This window comes from Tyto alba, unplaced genomic scaffold, assembly GCF_018691265.1.
Source record: "Tyto alba isolate M040663 unplaced genomic scaffold, T.alba_DEE_v4.0 Super-Scaffold_32, whole genome shotgun sequence".
In the NCBI taxonomy this organism is placed as follows: Eukaryota; Metazoa; Chordata; class Aves; order Strigiformes; family Tytonidae; genus Tyto; species Tyto alba.
Window position 1 is genome coordinate 1276604 of NW_024881307.1, and position 20367 is coordinate 1296970.

The 20367-nt window shown below is 43.5% G+C and overlaps 1 protein-coding gene across 1 annotated transcript in view; it reads right to left on the reverse strand.

Moving 5' to 3' along the window:
- Nucleotides 1-20367, reverse strand: part of LOC122154132 (homeobox protein PKNOX2-like) — an 89002-nt gene that overhangs the window by 26245 nt on the left and 42390 nt on the right. The window contains 2 exon segments of the mRNA XM_042800686.1: nucleotides 8260-8345; nucleotides 8666-8817. The gene's annotated coding sequence lies outside the window, so the exon portion shown is untranslated.

Sequence of the window (20367 nt, forward strand, 5' to 3'; positions counted from 1 at the left end):
CTCCTTTTTGGAAGCAGGAAGACAAGTCATAAATGCAAAACTTTTCATTTTCTGAAATTATACACTAAAAAACCCCCGAAATGATGTGTATCTCTGCCTTCGACCACCATGGAGTCACACCCTCAAGCACTGCATGCTCAAACCAGGCGGAAGATTGATTATCCAATGTTGAGTTGACTGATATAACTGAGTCCTACATTGACTTGACCAACTCAGTTGACTCCTATGTTGCATTGACCAACCCAGTTGACTTCTGTGTTGAGTTGAGCAACACTATGGTGACTGAATGCACAAAAATGAGGAGAGAGGGTTCAAACCCTTGCTTGATTTGAACCAGGGAGCAAACCCTGATTTTGGACATCCCATGTGGACAGCCTTGAACCCAGGAGGTGGTCTGAGACATGCCACCCTCAAACTCTTTTGAAGTTGCTCTGCTTTCTGTAAATGCATAGTTTTATGGGTGAAAAACAGACTCTTTTGGGGGACAAATCTGTAGAGGAGCTCTTGGCTGGATGCTGTCCCCAGGGGTTGACCTGGTGGCAGATGTAACCAAAAAGCAACTCTTGACCCCAAAATGCCTCCTTTCCTATTATTTCACTGTAGCTGTGTGGTTGCTTCAGAATAAAAGCCAATAATCCTGCTTAAATCTTTAAAAAAAAAAACAAAAAAAAAAAAAAAAAAAAAAAAAACAAAAAAAACAACACCCTGTCCTGAGTCCTGTCTGAGGTTCTGAGCTCTGTATTGAGCCAACTCACAAAGCCATGTGGCAAAATCTCCACAGAGCCTCCAAAAGTGCATTCTCATGCAGTAACTCATATTTGTAAGAGATGACATCTCTAGAAGGTTTTGCCCTGTTGCAAGGCCTATTGTTGCACTGGGTTCCCTGTTGGCTTCTCATCTGGAGAAGAGCCATGGTACCACCCCATGAAGAAATGCAAAAAGTTATGTAAAGTCCTCTGATATTGTGAAGGGATCTACCGAAAAATAGTGTCAGCGCCACTTTTGCCATGAAATGGTGACGTGCAGGAAGAAACGCTCTCGCACAAGTTCAGTAAAACCAAGGCACATTTGGTGTCTTCAGATCAATTTCCACAGTTTTGGGGGGAAGCTTCACAATATTCTGGTCTTCTCCATGAGGTCCACAGTTCCTTGGGGAAAGATTTGCAATATTCTGGTCTTCTCCATGAGGTCCATGGTTATTTGGGGGAAGATTCGCAATATTCTGAACTCCATGAGGCTTCAGGCTTTACAGGCACCACCAGGCACCAAGAGGATAAAGGCACTGAGCCCACATGGACATCCAAGTGCTGTCTGCAAGGGATAAGTGTCGACCATTCTTATTATTTTGCATGAATACATTAATTTATTTTTCTTTTTCCTTTGCACTAGTATGGATGACCCGTGAATTGAGTATTAAGAGGACACACCCAAAATCCTGTGCATTGGGAAGGCAGACTGGGATCCCTGCATGACACAGGCCTCTTGCAGCATGAAGGATATTGCATTTCTGGGATTAAAATGATTCTTTTCATCCTTTTTCCCCCAATGGCAAAATAGTAGGAGGCAAAATTATCTGCTCTCGAGTGAACTTGCAGCTTAAAATTTTTGGTGTCCGATGTCAAAACTCAGCTCACAGCTGCAGGCACGTCCTCGAAGGGTAACACCAAGGGAAAATCTCCCCACTAGAAATAGCTGCAGCTGGAGAAAAGCAGAATTCAGCACCGTGACAGTCTAGCCATCTCAGTGGGAAGCTAAAAAAAATAGAGAGACTGCTATTTTGGGAAAAAAAACCCTGCTTGGCATGTATTGTTCATGCCAGGAACAAACCAACGTCTAGCACGCAGCGATTTATTGTGGGGTGCAAGTTTTCGGTTGAATATATTCCCAGAAGGTGGCAGTCCAGAGCCCAATTTAATTGCCAAATATCATCTAACCTGCTAAAATCAAACCATTCATTGAGGCTTTATGGGTGTTGATTTGTTTGGAGAATAGGACTTATAGCCAAATGTAAAAAAAAAAAAAAAAAAAAGGACAAAAATGAGAGACAGCTGTTGCCAATAGCTGTATATTTATCTCGGGGGAACCAAATGCACTCAGGCACCATAAATATCCAGGGAAGTGCCTCGTGCCCGCGGGAAAAGCCGGACGGGTGTTTCACGACACAGGAGCCCCCAGCCATGAATCTCAGGATAACAGTGCAAAGCTGTCAACCCCATGAATTTATTGGCAGCCAAATGCAGGGAAGGGTCGAAAGCTGCTATTTTATGCATTAATCCTTTTTTATTTTTTATATTTTTTTATTTTATGTATTAATCCTCTCTCTTTCTTTTTTTTTTTCCTCACCTCTTAAATCAATTTAGCCTCACGACCTCTTGACCATAAGCATGCAGATGATGAAACAAGCAGAGCATTGCCAAAACTCTGCCAACCCCTTGCAGAACAGCTCGAGGCAATGATCAAATCTTGAGCAAAGAGTGAATTTTGGGGGACTGGGAGTCGAGAAGGGCAGGAATTTCACCCAACTCCCGGGGCATTTGCACAGAGGAAAGAATTGGTGAGCAATAAAATCCATAAAGGCTCTTTCATTTCCGGAAGAGGCAGTATTTTAGGTTTTGGCAGCAACCTGAGATCAAAGTATCCTAAATTTCCTGATGAAATAAAATTTTTTCAGCTATCACTGAAATGCTGCCATTAAGTTAAAAATGTATTTCCCATAGAGGTTGCGTCTACCTAAAAGAGTCTCAGATTTATAGGCTGCTTTTTTGCCAGCAATATACTACCTCCTCTTTCAAATAAAAATAATTAAAGACTAAGTTGAGAAGTTGTTTTGTTTTTTTTTTTAGTGTGGTCACTGATGCCTTAAAACATTTAAAAAAATCAAAGTTCTGCAGACAGTCATCCACCACCCCCGCAGGTGAATATGACCTCCTTGATTAACAAAACAGCTGTAAAACCATTAGAAGTGGAGCTGAATGCAAAAAAAAAAAAAAAAAATAATCACATTGTTGGACTCCACGTTTTCAGTTGGTAATGTTAATATTAGCTTTGCAAGGTGCAACTGTTGTTTCCTAATCAATGGGAAAATGGGGATTGCTTTTTCTAGCTCATTCAGCAGCTTCTCCCCTGCAGCAAAACATGCAATTGGTAACAGTAGATTCAACATGAGGAATCAGAAAATCAGCTTTTCAGGTATTTCCTCTTCTCTATGCAAAGTTTCAAAATTACTAGATATACTTGAGGATGTTGTTCTGGCCACAGTAAGGTATTTTTCCGTATTAAGGGAAGACTGCCTTTTTTAAAGGGTGTATATATATGTTTTTTAAAGATTTGCAATGACACTATGTTAGTCATTCTCCCTCTGCAGCAAGCTGCAAGTTTTTTAAGCCACCATCTTCACAAAGGTCTTGTGCATGCTGAAGTTTATGAAATATGCATTCATTATATGCATATATCTAAGTTAAAATGAAGAAATATAGCTGAGGGGGAAGGGAAAGGCACCTCCAGAGGACGATACATCTTGCTCTAAACCGCCAGCAAGGACAGGTTCACTGTCGGCGGGTGATGCCAACTCTCCATTGGCCATAAAGTGAATCGAGAGCGACCCTCTCACTCTTGAACATCTCATTTCTATCTGCCAACTTTCACCCTTTTTGTTTGTTTTTACCAAAATTCACCTTTTACCCTGAAAGACAAACATCAGGTTTTCACACGCTATTAAATGAACCCCCTTATGCCAGTCTGAGCTCATTAAAAATAAACTGCATGTTGTCAAATGGTCAAATATGGGGAAGAATCCCATTTTTCAAGACATCACCCATTCTTGGTCATTCCTCATGTTCAAGTATGTTTCCAAGCAGGCTCATGTGAGGCCTCAGCTGGGGATATCAGGAGCATTTATGCAAGAAATACCACTGCACCACAAAATATTTTTAATTTTGTTAGGAATATTTGGTAGCCAAATTTCCTCTATCCAAACACAGGTGGGTTTTTGCACTGCAAGCATCCTTCGCTCTCAGCCAAGATGCTGATTCCCTAAATGCTGACTTTCATACCCTTCCTAGCATCCAGTTTCCCCATCAAGGTGTTTCCCAATAAAAAAAAAAAGACGAATCGAGTCTGTGCTTCTGCTAAACCATAGACTAAAGCAGATGGAGATTAGATATTTCCGCAGGATAAACCCTGGACCAGAACAAACCCCTTTTCTATTTTTCTGCTAAAAATGCTCTTGGTCAATGCATAAAGCATTGGGGTAAAAGGGAGAGGGAAATGTCATGTCAGACAAGGCCAAAAAATTCTTGCCAATCACTGGTTTGGTTTATCACTGGATGGAACATCTCCCTTGGGTGCAGGGGAAAACAGCATTTATTTATTTAATATTTGCAAATTGTCCTCCCAACACCAGCTACATAGAAAGGGGGGAGCTGCTATAATGAATTTCCAATGAGAACAACAATTACCACTAAATATTTCCCTCCTCTTAGAAGATACCCATCCCTAACAGGCTCCAGGGATATCTCTGCAACATAAACACAAGAATAAAATCTGCAAGAGCCAGTCAGAGCTTTAGTAGACAAGGTTAATGTACCTTGAATGGCAGCATTAAACAACTTTGTTCTTTTTTTTTAAGTGGAGAGCTGAGATACCTACATACATTTTAAAGTGTTATTTTTATAGAGGGATACCATTAAAGCACCTTCCAAAACAAACTGGCACAGGGAAACATCAAAGAAGCTTCTTCAAAGTAACCTGAAAATACTTGCATTTTGTGAAATCCAGCCCCCGGCCCAATAGAAGTTCCCAGAAGAGCAAATTGTGAAATTTTTCAGAGGGCAAATCAAAAAGCTTTGAAGTGAAATGTAGCTGAGGAACCTAAAAAATGCACAAACTTCCTCTTGCCGGACATGAATTGTCCAGGAAAAGTTTCTGATTGCCTGAAGAGTGCTTGCAAAAAATAGGGAGCGGATTAATTTTCCAAGAGTTCTTCACTGGGAGTAATTAACTGTGAATAATTTATGATCAAAATCTTGCTCGACGCTTTCAAACCTTGCCTTGTGCTCTTCGTTTTCAATCGCAACCCGCTAATCCCATGAGAAAGGAATCGCTGAGCATCTGCATTTCCATCACTGCAAACACCAAATCTCAACCCTATGCCAGTCCTGCAATGGGAAGCTCCCATACTCAAGGTCTCAGCCAGGTTCAGAGGAACTTATTAGAGGCAAAAGCAGTTGATGGTAAAAAAAACATGGTGAGTTTTGGAGAGATGGATTGGAAGAAGAGGTTTAAGTATGGGACTGAGATGAACCAGGTGCTCAGAACACAGGTGATTTGTGGTTTTTACACATCTTCTGTCCCACCAGCAAAGGTGACACTGGAGCTGTTACTTCAAGGATGGGCAGCCAAGAAGCAACGTGGTCAAAACCAGTCTTCCTCAGCAAAACCTTAGCCATCAGCCATGTTTTTCCATGCCAAACTGACAACTGCAGTCCTTCACCGATTTCTCAGCCAGCACAAGTACTGCAAAGTACAAATCAGACCAATGCCAGTGTAAAATCCACCTACAACCTCAACGTAGACATGCGCCAATGATTCCAGGAAAGATCCCACCGCAAACTATGCAATGACTTTTTGCAACTGTTGCTGCAGCTCATAAACACCCCGTGAGCAACACTGCAATTTTTAATAAATGCTTTCTTGGGGTGTGTATTTTGCAAATCAAAGCCTGCAAGCTCCATGCAAATCTCCCAACACCTGCACAAGTAGTTGTGCCAGGTACACACAAATAGAAACCTGCATTTTGGTGGGCTTGCCGAAATTGGTCAAAATAGAAACCTGATTTTGGGTGGGCTTGCAGTAATTGGGCTAAAACCAGCAGAACTAACCCAACTGCAGAAACACAGGCGAGACGTGACCGGGAGCGTGCAAAGATTTCCCCACCTGTGGGAAAGCCCCAAAAACAGAGTAATGCTGCAGCACACCTAATAAAAAACCTCTCCTCCCTTAAATCTGCCTCATTTCTTGCTATATCCTGCTATCACGCTTGCAAATTTTCCCTTTGGGAGAGGGAAAGGAATCCCTCTGGAGCAGGCTGTTTTCCTCTTTCCCATATGGCAGATAAATCAGAGCTCCTGACTCGCTGAGTTTCCGCTTCGCATCCCTCTCTTGCAGCTATCTGGCTCCTCTTGGTCTTACCTCCCCGCTGAAATTCCTTTTAAAATGCAAACTTGCCAATGAGAAATGACTCTACAAACCAGAGGACAAAACTAAGGTTTGCTTTGAAGCATGCCAGACTTCCCGGTATTGGCAGAGAGTTGTCCCCATCCAAGCCCTGAGTTGAGACATCAAAGATTGTGATGTCAGCTGCTGGCTTAATTGTCTCAATTTAAACACCTTTCATTTGCCCATTTGAAAGAAATTTTTTGGCCATATTTCCAGATCTAATGACAAAAGAGAGGTTTGAGACATGACGCAGTGATTTATACAAGCTCCAGCTAGCTAGGGAGTTACAAATAGTTTTGAACTCCTTTAATTATGCTTAATTACTCCATCTTCTCCATTTACCCTGAATGGTAGACCCTAAGATATATTCAGCCTGGTCTGAACTCAACACAATGAGGAAGCTGGGAACAAAAAAAGGACAGAAGTGGTCACGGTGTCAGACAGATGTGCCAATTTTTGTGCAACTTTTTTTGCACAGTTACAGAAGGTACAACCTGGCCTTGGAGGTACATCTCTGTGGATGTACAGGCTGCAGGAGGAGGAAAGCCAAAACGGTTTTCTGCCTGGAAAGTGGGGGACCCATGTACAAGGTGGAAAAGGCCAAGGGGAACCAAGTTATTTCTCATAAGATGTCTTCAGGATAGATAATTTCTATCATTAACCACTTAGAGCAATGCCAGCCTTCTGTTCCAGAAGTTAATTAGGTGGACACCCATCATGACACTGTTCTGTGCCTTTAATGAGAGATATCTGGACCTTGTTGGCACAATTTGCTGAAGAGATTGGGTTTGTTCTTCTTGCTGGAGGTGCTTCCCAGGCCAGGTTGCACTTATGTCCTCCACAGTCTCAGCTTTCTCCTAGAGGAGGAAAACCCCAGGTGCCCGAAGTACATCACAGGGCACCAAGCCCTTCCACACAAGTGGCAGACATCTCATGACACACATCACAATACTGATTGGAAAGAGGCAGGGAGGTTGTCTCCTAAAAGAGGTCCTTGTGGTGACGCCAAGTCCCCCACAAACCCACCAAAGAAGTCATTTCAAAGTGAACTCAACCTGTACCTTTATTAGAAAGGGGGCAAAACTAGACTAATGAGAAATTCAGCTGCTTCATCACATCCTTAATCCTGGTATTTTTCGGCCAAGGGAAGGTCACCAGCAAGAATCAGGGCTGAAAGGGCAGCCTGGGGGAAATAATCCTGCTGTTATTGGCTGATGTTTATTAAAAGGGACTTTCACAGGAAGCAAGACTCAAAAGAAAAGACTCCAAGAAAAGTTGCTCTGCTGTGCTGTGGACTAAATGGGTTTTCCCCTGAGATGCCCCCATCCTAAATATCATTGGTTTGGGAAGAAATTAGGCACTTTTTCAAGGTACCTGCACAAACTGAAGGCAGCACCTCCATTTTCAGTGACCAAAGGTTTCTCTTTGCTCCTTTAGGAGGAAGGTTGCAGCCAACAGGGTTTTATTTTCTTTGTCACCTGCTGGATGCCTACAGTTTTGGCACAGATCAAGCGTATTTGTCACTCTGTCAAGCCCTAATTTTAGCAATCGGGGTTAACTAAAGGACTGCGAGACCCTTGGATTCATGTACATCTTATTTTAAGCACCATGTTTCAGTTATTTTTAGCTGGTGACCATTTCTCCACATCCTACTGATGTGCCAAAATTCTGCAGTGATAGCAGCCCATATTTCAGGGTATTTGTACAAAAATATATCTGTGTTTTTCTCCAAGCTGGCCATGGCTTGTGGAGCTCATAACAACATGTTTTCAATACTTGAGCTTTAAAGAAAGACTCCCTTCACAGCCTGATTTCTAAAAAACCAAGGCAAACACGGCAAAAAAACCCTATAATTCCACCTTAAATGCTCATTGTATTTAGGGAAGGGGATGATATAATTCAGGTGTACCCAAAACCAGCAGAAATTCTCCCAAATAAAGCCCCACCAAGGTCACAACTCATCACATCCCATTGGATTACTATATATAATTGCACAGTTAATATACATAATTGCCTATTTAATATAAAACAAAACAGCCTTACCGTTTGGGGGGTGCTCGGGGAGCCACTGCCCTGCAGGAGTCCTCCCGTTGCCCCAAAACCAAAATATTCTGGGAAAGGATCACAACCTAGGAAAGAAAAGGATGAAATATTTGAATATTGAGAGAAAACAATGAAATGAGAAGGCAAAATATTAAGCAGAGGATGAAACTTTCTGCACTAGGGAAGGTGTTTTGGTGGCATCAACCAAGCCACGGTGGGCAAGTCCACTCTTAGTGCACTTTTTTTGCAGGATAGTGGGGAAAATAGAAAACTTAGGTGGGAATATCCCCTTGGAGGTGAAAGCAGGGCTGATGGCTGAGCTAAATAAGACCAGGGTTTTGCCTGGGTAGGTTTGAACATCTCCCAGGAAGGACAAAAATTAAACCAAAAGTTTCAGAGGTCGAACCGAGACTTGTCCAGAAAATAAAGGTGTGCTCGTTGTCGGCCTGGCCACAAACGATGAAGGGTGACGTGGTCCCGTCCTGTCCTTTTCGGCTCCTGGAGGGTGGTGAATCCCCAGCACGGGATCTCACTGAGGGTTAGTGGTACAATCGGGGTCTGAAAAGGAGAAAAAAAGAGAAAAAGCAATGAAATAGCACTGCTGTTGGCCGCGACCCCATTTCATGCTGATTGTCACCATCCCCCTGGTTAATTATAATCTTTGCTTGAGTGTAAAAGTGCTTTTATTCTCAGGCTCAGATGGCATGAACTACAGAAGAGCCATTAACTCAAAAACAGAGGAGCTCCCAGCAGTTATTTAATAAGGAAAAGTCCACACAGATGTTAGAGATGATGCCGCATCTACCAAGGATTTGGCCTTTACAGAGGCTGAGATTGGGATTTCTAGACCCACCTAAGCAGATCCAGTGGAAAAACAAAGATAGGCTGAGCAAGGATCAGCATGGCCACAGGGGTGTTTTGTGTTTGACTGCAAAAAAAGGAATAAAAGATATAAAATCCCCCAGATCTCTGAATATACACCACCTTTAGCAAACCCCTCTGACCTCCCTTATACGTCTAATAAATGTCCCTTGATATATATCACCTCTACATATTACCTCCATGTTAGGTGATAAACATCACCTGAGATCTCCAATATATGCCTGATATATCTACCTTGATATATATCACCTGGCAGAGAGCTCCTCAGATCTCCAGTATATGTCTGATATATGTCCCTTGATACACATAATCTCTGTCGAGCTCCTCAGATCTTCAGTATACATCTGATATATCTACCTTGATATAAATCACCTCTAGACAGCTCCTCACCAATATATATCTGACAAATACATCTCAGATATATGTCACTTGCCTGGAGCTCCTCAAATCTCCATTACATATCTGATACATCTAACATGATATATATCATCTCTGGCGAGCTCCTCAGATCTCTGACGTATATCTCATATATGTCCTTTGATACACATCACCTCTAGAGAGATCCTCAGATCTTCAATATACATCTGATATATCTACCTTGATATATATAACCTGGTACAGAGCTACTCAGATTTCTGATATATGTCTAGTATATATATCAATATATATATATATATATATATAAACACCTTGATCTGCTGAGCTGCTCAGATTTGAATGTACATCTGATATATGCACCTCTGGATACACATCACCTTTAGAGAGTTCCTCAGATATCCAAGGTACACCTGAGGGATGCATCTCTGCTATACATCACCTGCAGAGAGCTATGTCTTGCATGGTGAGGCCGTATGGGAGGCTCATTAGTACTGTTTTCCCTGGTTTTAAGTCCATCCCAAACCCCTTGAAATAACAATACTTGCATTTTTGTGCTCTTACAACCTGTATCCATCATCACAGACAGGAGTACGGGTCCAAAAGACAGAGGTATATGGGGAAGTTTGCATAGGAAGCATAATTTCTGGAAACCTGGACATCACCAAGGTCATTGTCTAAGGAGAGATATGGAAGCAACTGGATGATTTAAGGGCAAAATTGGGCAGAAGCCCTCAAACATGGAAAACCTGGTGAAAAGGGTGAAAGGTCAAGAGCCCCTTCACTTCTTAGGCAAGTGTAGGTCCTCCCAAGAGGTTTAGAGACCTAATCTGGGTTATGCTAAATGCTCAGAAGGGGCTTAATTCTTCCACTGCAACACCAGCTGAAATATCCTTATGGATATTTATGATTAGGAATAAAAAAATCCTACACGCTCATGCCTTGGAAAAGCATGTGCAGGCTGACGCCAAATACACATCGAGGACCTGGAACTTGATTTGCACTGGATTTGTCCTGACAACATGATGAAAAAGCTCATGTTTTGCAGCGATCCTTCATCCCTGTAAAGACTTTTTTCTGCCTCCTGGGAGAGCTCTTTATCATCTGGGCTCAACATGTAAACAAAACATGAAGAGTGGAGGAAAATGAGCAGATAAATAAGGTTCTGCCAGTGCTAAAAGAGCTCTGATAGAATGATCTTCATCCTTGGAGGTGATTAGGACCGAGGTCTTGGATGCTGTAGGCATGTAAGACAAAAATACAGGCTTGTGCACCTTCTGTACAAAAGATGCCATTTTCGTCCCCAGCACCAGCACCAAGAGCCAACCCCATCAGGGACATCTCCCTGAACAACCCTTGCAGAGGGAAATGTCTTTTTGAACCAGCACACACTTTTAGTGACTTCAAAAGGTATCCTTTGAAGTTTAGTGGAGGCCTTTGAAGTCTTCCCAACACAAAAGGGAATGGAGCAGGCGCCTCCTTCAAGATGCTCCGCCATGGATAACGCAAGCCAGCAAGATACAAGGTGTCCCAGACACCTGCTCGGAGCAGCTGCTTGAGGGTAATAAATGAGACATCATTTTTGACAAGTCATCAATTGCCCAAATTGCCCTAATCGATTCTCTCAAATGCCCTAAATCCTGATCTACTGGACCTGAATAACATCCCATGGCAGAGATGGGAACTCAGCATCCTGGGACCTCAGCCTGTACCCAGGTTGCAAAAAGCCAAGGGCATCACTGTCAATAAAGATTTAACTAAGTGTAAGGGAATGCTAATAAAGCTGACATTTAGGAAAAAAAATAAAATAGGATTTTCACAAAAAGTCTAGGATTTTAAAGCTAAAAGGCTTTTCCCATCATGTCATCTTATTTCTAATGTGAGCAGATCATGATGCTTCCAACCTCATCATATCAATGCTGTTTAATTGTGACTATAAGTTTTTAATAAATTTAATGTCAGCTTCTCTGACCTAAGTGGAAACAACAAATAGTGAAATCCCTAATGCTGCTGGGTTTCGCTGAATTACTTTTATTCCCCATGTTATGCCCAGAAGCAAGCTGTACAGACCTCAAACTCTACACCTATGGGAACAACCAAAGAAACCCTGTATGTGTGAAAAATAGTATAAAGGCAGAAATCAAAGCTCAAACTTCAGTTTAACTCTTTAAAGAGCTCCAAGGGGCAATCATGGCTCTCCAAGCACTTTGACAGCACTCACTGCCATCTGCAATGAGGACCATTGCAAGAAAAACATTTGATTAGCTGTTTTTTTTCCCACCATGGTGCAATTTCTGTAGCATCTCCAGCCTCTGAGTAAGGGCTGGGGCTGGGTGTTGGGAATGCTCTAAGGTACAAAAAGCAACATGGTATTTCATCCTTCTCCATTCCCAGTCCCACAGGTTAAACCTGGTGATGCACTAACCCCACCCTTGCCCAGAGAGAGTGAAAAGATTTAAGACATGCCCATACACACACAATATTTCTGTATTTCTGCAAAAGCAAAGCTGTTTTGCTGCAAAACAGTCCGGGAGAGATGAGTCCATTGGTGGAGTTCCACTATAGGCAATTTGCATTATCCAAAGGAGGCACGTATGGAAATATCGGACACACCACCACCACCACCCCCCCCCTGATGTGCACATGTGTGCACATCTGGGCCCGGGGAACAAAAGCGGCCTCGCTACGCCGCACCGATAAATAATGGAAAGTCAAAGTGCCCCGCAGAAGTGGCACCATACTGTTCAGCCTCAGGCGAGATGGAGGAAAATTCGGTACCCATGAGGTCTGGAACAGTGGGATTAATAACACATCAATTTTAATGCAGGGTGGGTTGTGGTGGTTTTTTTCCCTTTTCCTTTTTTTTTTCTCCTGCTTCACAAACAGTAAAGTGAATGTTTGAGCATCTCGGTGGGGGGTTAATGAGGACTCTGATTAGTTATTCAGATTTGCCGATGCTGCCTCCATCCATCTTCGGATGGGGGAATAACAGGAAAGGGTTTGCAGAAAAAGCTCTTAAAGACTACCTGCTTGGCTTTCGCAGCTCAGGCAGATGCAGGTTTCGGGGAGCTCATGCTTCAGGGGTCTCCAAAACTGAAATCTTAGCACCAGCTTTGTAGTGGAAAAGCACATTCTCCCATCATTTATGTGATATGCAAAAAGCTGCTGCATGTTGGGCCATGTTGATTCCTATAAAGGCTCAAGGGAAAGTATTTGGATTTGTGGGGTTTTTTCACTGGGAAAACAAATTCTTGGGTGCTTTTAATAAAAATTGTGTGCAATTATAGTCAGAGGTGCATAACCAAAAATGATGGATGCATGGATTAACTGTTGCAAGGATGCACAGATGAACAGATGCATCAATGCACAGATGCAAGGATGCACAGATGGAAGGAAGGATGGACCATCCCATAAGCCACTACCAGTCTGCAAAAATGCAACATCGTCCACTGTTGCAGTATTTCACACAGCATCCCATAGAAGATAATATGTCCTTGAGAAAAATCAAGGACCTCACCTCTTTGTTCTTTGGCTCAGAAATATTTTAAGCAAGTTGAGCCCACCCACTGCTGGTGTATTTTGGGGTTTATTTCTAGATTTAGGCTTTTGTTCTTCACCTGCATCAAAAAAAAACAAAAGACAACCAGAGAAAATAGATGGCACGTCTCTGAAATGGTGATGCAAAAAGGTTTAAAGGGTGGAGCCAGCGCTGAGTGTCATGGCAGTGCAAAGAGGTGTCATCAGAAAAACTAGGCATTATTTTAGGATTCACTTTAGGATTCATTATTTCTTTGTCAAGAAATACTGTAAGGATGGACTGGGTGGTGACAGCACTCTCTCAACAGTGAATTCATCCCAGTGATGAACATCAGCATTTTACTTCTAGATGGCTCTGGTTTTGAGACTCACTCAACTTAGCATCCAAAGGAGGCTTTTGGGGGGATAAACTCCCCAGTATTTGTGTCACTCCCCATAGCGCCTGCCAGGATCTCAAAAGAAAGACAAACTGGAGTTATCCATCTGATTTTGCAAACGCTGGGGCTTCTCCAACCCAAGCAGGCTCTTTTCCCTGGGACCGCCTCCATATGCTTCCTCTCCATTTTAAACGGCATGTTAATTGTTCTGAATTAACAGCTCCAGCTGGAGGAGCAAACAAGCAATTTGCAACCGTAAGATAACACCCAACTTATCTCAAGTGATTTAAGTTGGGGTTTTTTTGAGGGGAAATCTTGCCTTTCTGTTTTCAAACGCACTGATCAGAGCTTGGCTAAAATCACATCACCTAGAGGATTAATGCACCCATTTAGCAGAAGTGGCTATTAGCACATAGAGACACAGGAGGGGGTGGGATGGTAGGACAAAAAGAAGACAAGAAATCTCTGCATTTGGCTTTACTTTAGAGACAGGAGAAATATAATCTGTCGTCTTCACTACTTGGCAACCCAATGATTGCAGTAGGGCCCATGGATGTTTTCTCCGCAACACATTTTTTTTTGCATTACATTTACATTTTTTTTCAAAATATTTATGTTCTCAAAAAAAAAAAAACCTTTCAGGCTTTATCCCTTTGACCTCTTTCATCTCTTTTGCCCTTTTCTTTTTTCATTTGCTGCTAGATAGAGGAGGTGAAAGACCACAGCAATTATTTGTTTACAAGTCTGGATCTCCAACATGGATAGATTTTTTTTTTTTTTAATTGGCATTTTCACCACTTTAAAAACATTTCTAATATCTCCAAAGTGTGAGATTCAAGAAGCAAAGTCCAACCCCATCTCCCCAACCTGTCATGCCTGGTTTCAAGAGGAACCAATGGTGCTGGCAGTGAAAAGGACCCTACATAAATGTTATTTCTCCTCCGGGAATGCACAACTGCTTTGGAAATGCACAAAAAGCTGTCTATGATTACAACCAAGTGTCTGCTGCCAGATTGAGTGGAAACTCCTCTTGCTACCCCAAATAAGATTGAATTGGGAGTCAACGTCCATCAACACCTAACAGCTTTCCAAGAGCACCAAGGCTGGGTCCCATCAGGTGACCAGTGTTGTGGATGGAGTCATGGTCCTCCAACAAGGTCTTCTGTTGAAGTCAGGACAGTCTGCCTCCATTTTATAGGGGAAAAGGGGTTTAATTTTGCCCTGAAGACACTAAGAAGGGACACTGAAATGCAATGATGCAATCTTCCCTAATGTTCAGAGGCACCTCCAAAATACAGACCCAACACCAGAGGCCATGGGCAATGCTGCTGGGACTCAGGCAGCCTGGATGCCTGGATCCTCAGGGCCAAGTTGCACTACCTGACAACCTCCTGGTTCGCATGTAAAGTAACAGGAGAAGAGATAAATCACTTTGGCACCTTCCCTGGGCATGGCAGCCCTCGATAAAGGACCAAAATTCAAGGGAGGCAGCCTGACACCACACTATTCCCAGCACACCCTGTTACACAGATTAATCCTTGATGGAGAATTACAATTAGGGCTCCGTTTTAAGGAGATATCAGCAATCAGATATCTTATCAAATGCCACCTCAATTATTCAAATAATCCCTGGCTCTTAGATTTGGGTGCTGTTTAGGGAAAGCGGTCCCATTAACGTGCTGACACTTCCCCATCACGTCCAGCGTCCTCAACTTCATGTCTGATTACAGAATTTGCATTCAATTTAATTTTTTCCATCTGGAGTAAATGAATAATCCGAGTACCTACCCCAGCCTTAATTACATTTGTTAAATTAAAAACCCGGGATGTGAGAAATTTAAATGCATGTAGCTCCACAGCCAGACAAACCTGCACGTTCAACCTGCCGCAGCCCTGCAATCTCCTGCTCCAATTTCTCTTCCTTCCCCACAGCCAGGCATCAAAGAAATTACAACTAGAAAACAAAAATTCTTTCTAAATGATGAAACAATGGATGATCTTTTGACATTTCCAGTGCTGTTTGCAGGGGAATGAGATAAAATGTAATAAATCCATATACTTCTGTGTGTTTCTTGGCTCCAGCAGCTAAAATTTCCATCTCTTTATGCAGGAGTCCTGGGGAGCAGAAATCCTTGATAATGCCAAACAATTCAACACTTTATTTTCTCTTTACTCCACACCACGCAAAACACAGGCTTCAAGCTGCCAGCTGCTGGGAGTGAAACCAGATGCCACATCCCTTTTCCATATGGAAACAGAAATCACCTCATCTGGGGGCGTGCACATGCTCCCCTTGGTTGCAGCCCTCTGTGACCCCAGGGTTGCTACTGGCATGCGGCAAAGCCTCTCCCCAACAGCAAAAAAAAGTCATTGCAACAGTGCAATTGTAATTTTTTACACTCAGCCCAGATCCTGCTACCATCAGCCCTGGAGAATAGCAGGGAAGATTTGCCCCAAGCCACCAAGTTCTCTAATTTTAAAATAAAAAGGTAAACAGAGAGATGGAAATAAAACCACTGAATTTGACGTTTTTTAAAAATAGCTTTGCAGAACCTTGCTAAATTCCCCTTTTTTTTTTGAGAAGATGAAACTTAAAAGGCTGGAATTAATAGGTGGACTCAAGGTGGTAGCAAGAAAAGTGTCCAAATAATTAAAGAAAAATTAAACATAAATGGAAGACAAAGCATTTCCAGCTCTGTCCATTTTACAAGCAATACTCCTTATATCATGTGATGGGAAATGTCAAAAAAATATATTTGGGTGTTGATCTAGATGTCAGCGACAATGAAAATGTTGAGGAAAGTCTGTTCTTAGCACTCCCAAAGACTCAATTAAATAACTTACGTGTGAGTGACTGCAACGATAATAATCCCCCCAGTTTGAGGCTTGCAAGACCGGTAATAAAACACGGCTAAAAATATTCAGAAAGCCACGCTTGGGTAAAGTGAGACAGGTGAAAGCAGAGCTGAAAATAGCTTTTCCCTTTGCTCCCAGCGTGCTCGTAGCCAGGCGACATTTCTGCACTCCGGGGAAGCTGGATTTGACTCCCTGCCCCCAGAATATCCCCTTGGAGGGGTGTAACAGAGTGTGTGTCCCAGCACAGCGGCAGGATTTGGCCATCAGAGAAATCCCCTCCAAGCAGGTGGCTTGGATGCTGTCTGATGGACGTTGCAGGTCCCCATCCTTTCTGGCTTTCTTCTGCTTTGTTTTGAGTTAACAGTTATGGTGCCGGAGGAGAAAACATCATGTTTTAGCAATGAGGTCCCCAGTGAGGCTGTTTAAAAATTAATTAGTGCTATGCAACATATTAGCGATGAATAGTAATTTTAGCTTTTGCACCTACTTCATTGCCATCAACGCTGTCATTATTCCAGATTTTTTTATGGTCCTCAGCCAACCAGGACTTAATACGGAGTATACCAAAGAAATTGTCGCCCGTGTGTCCTGGAAATACTCCATTCAACAGCAAACACACACCCCAATGTGTTTTCTGTGGAGCTTTTAAATAAATTAATGTCATGTTTGCTGAGCTGGCTGGGAAGTAGAGGAACCTGCTCCATGAGCGCCATCCCATCATGCCAAAACTTCAGTTGTCCAAGGGTATGAGCCTAGCTAGACCTCCCATGGCTCCTACACAAGGTGGGTGTTGTGGTATGGAGAAGAAGGCTGTGGATCCTGGCTTCATCCATGATGGAGGATGGAGGTCCTCTCTCCATGGATGGAGATCCTCCGTGAGTGAAGATCCCCCAACCCTGAGGATGGACAACCTTCAAGGATGGAGAGCCCCCATCCCCAAAGACAGAGATCTGCCAACCCCAAGGATGAAGATTTCCCCCTACAAACCCAAGAAAGAAGATCCCATAACACAAAGATGGAGACCCCCCCAGTTCTGGCCTCAAGGATGCACCTCCACAAAACACAAGGATAGAGATCCTTCCTAACCCAAGGATGAAGTTCCTTCTAACTCCATGGATGGAAATCCCCCCAATGGCAAAGATGGGGATCCCCTGACTCCAAAGGAGGAGATCTCCAAAGCTGGAGGAAGGAGATTCTCCTAGTCCCAAGTATGGGGATCCCCGCCAGTCCTGAGGATGTGGATCCCCAAAACCCAAGGACGCTCACAACCCTGAGGATGGAGATTCCCCAAACTCCAAGCACGGAGATTCCCCAACCTAAGAATGGAGCCTTTCCAAGGAGAGACATCTCCTCCAGCCACGATGATGAAGATGCCCTCAAAACCCAAGGATGGAGACACCCCCCCCTTCCCTAATCCCAAGGTGGGCAATCACCCCCTGGGACCTCACTGGCTGCACCCCGCACTGCACTGGGCAGGACCTGGGGGAATCACCCTGGTCTGGTGATGGCCACCCCCCAAACTGCAACCCCAAATGAGCCACCATCTCGCTCCTTCAGGCAGCAAGCAAGGTGGTGGGGACCAAGGAGCCTCACCGCGTCAGCCACCTTCAGGAGGATGGTGAAGCTGAGGGGGATTTGCAAGGACATCTGGAATATATTCATTTTACGGCATGTTTCATATCACAGACAGGTACTTTGAAGCAGTTAAGTAGTAGCAGGGCGGCACGTCCCCATGGGTGGGCTGCAGTTTGTGCTTTCAGCCCGAGCTGCCCCAGCATGACAAAGGGGCTGGGGAGACAGAGCTGACATTTTCCAAACAGAGCTTTGTGCCTCTGGGGGCAAATCTAGCAAGAAATTAAAACTCAAAAGGCGTGCCTCCCCCAACCCATCCCCTCCCCCCCCCAAAAAAAAAAAAAAAAGAACCAACCCCCACATCTAAGTGATGTTGATCCCCACATCAGGCCATTAACAGTCCCATCACAAATTGTAAATGACTCAGATAAATTAAATGGCTTAGCAGCTGTGAGGAAAGGCCCTTCTGAAGATTCATTTGTTTCACGAAAAAGAAATTAGTCAGGAATTTAAAATCTTTTCCAGCAGCTTGACGCAGACGCCCTGCCAAAGCCCACATGTTGCTGCTCGCACAGCCCCAGGATGCAGCCGGCCCCCAAAAGGAAGAGTCCTCTGTGAGCATCCAAAAGTGGGGGGATTCGGGCGTGCTCCCATTAGCATGCCACTAACCGGGCTGCACCTCCTCCCAGCAAACCTATTAAAAGCCTCAATCAATGAAGAGGTCTGAAAATGGGAAGATTTCACCCAAAACACCCCCATGGTGAGGGAAAGCTAGCGGCAATAAAAAAAAAAAAAAAATGGGGAGAGACAGTAACGAAGGGACAGCTTAGAGCAGGGCAAGAAATTGGTGGTTGCAGTGGGTGCAGTGAGGTGCAATGATTCACCCCCCAAATACAGTGAGCCCCCGTGATTCACCCCCAAATACAGTGAGCTGCAGTGACTTGCCCCCAAAAGCAGTGAGACGCAGTGATTTGCCCTCAAAAGCAGTGAGACGCAGTGCTTTACCCCCAGGTGCAGCAAGATGCAATGATTTACATCAGATGCAATGAGATGAACTGCTTTCTCCCCAGTGCTGTAAGTCACAGGGATACTCCCATGTGCCGTGAGCTGCAGTCAGTTACCCCCCAAAAGCAGTGAACTACAGTGATTTAAACCCAGGTGCGGTAAGATGCAGTGGTTTACCTCCAAAAGCAGTGAGCCACTGTGATTTACCCCCAGATGCAGGGAGACACGATTTCCCCCAGCTGCAGCACATTTACCCTATGGTTCCCCACAAACCCCAAACCTTCTCACTTTCCTAATGCTTCCAGGCAGGGGAACACCTGGGCCAAGCTGTGCTCAATGCAGATGCCCTTTTTCCAATGTTAACACATGAAATTAATGTGTTAAACCTCCCCGTGTTCGGAGGCTTCCCTGGCAAAGACCTGCTCTCCATCCATGTTCCTTTTAGCTCATGTAAAATTCAGGGATTTTTCACCTTCAGATGCTATTTTGCAGGCAGCAGCATCTCAAAACCCCTTTTACTGGAAGTTCAGAGATATAAAAGATGTAAAACACCCCTAAATTATTCACATGGCATTTCAATTGAAGACCAGCTATGGGATAAAGGGAAGGATCTGGTGCCAGACCCATGACCTGGGGATGTCTCCTCATCTCTGGACAGAAAAACCCTTCTCTATTTACTGGGGAGAAGGGAATGGGGAAGAGGATAAAATAAAAGGGCTTCTCCCATCCAGAAAGGGCTGGAGAGTGAGGAAACACAAGGAGCACCTATTTTCAGGTGCATCCAACCAGAGCAACCCAGTTGTTTTCGTCCTTTGGCAGCACTGAAGCTTTTCAAAACTTTTACAGGACCAGAGGAGCAAAATTAAAGCGGGGCACAGGAAGAGAAATTGCAAACCAAGAAACCTCACCCTGGTAAGAAGGGATAGAAGCAACCAAAAAAAAAAAAAAAAAAAAAAAAAAAGTGAAAAATTAATAAGAAACTCAGAAGTGATTTTGCATTTCAAATACAGGCGGTTTTCAAAGAGGAAAAACCCTGGAAGATCTTTTCTCTTCCAGTTTTTTATCTCTGTTTTGCTTTTTTCTGCTTCATTGAGCATCCAGGTGCTTCCAAACTGGGATTTCCATTTTCCTGGCCCCTGCTCAGTGCAAAACCCCAAGTGCAAAAAAATCCAAAGTCCCAGAAGTAGGAAACCAAGCCCTGCTCGATCCAAACTCAGCTTGATGCTCACTAATTACCCGGTAATAGTATTTATATGCTGCTGGCATGCTCGGAAATGCAGCTCCTAATAACCAGGGTCCACATCAATATTAATGTCCCGGCTTGACTCTTGATACCCAGGCACTGATGAGAGACAAAGAAGCATCACAGCAAAGTGAAAAGAGGGGCAGGAAATTAATTTTAAAAGTATTTTTCTGAGTTTGGCAGGAAGGGAGTGCTTGAAATCAAATGACAGGATCCCCCCTTAGCATGTATCAGCAATAAAAGCAAATATAAATTTTAAGT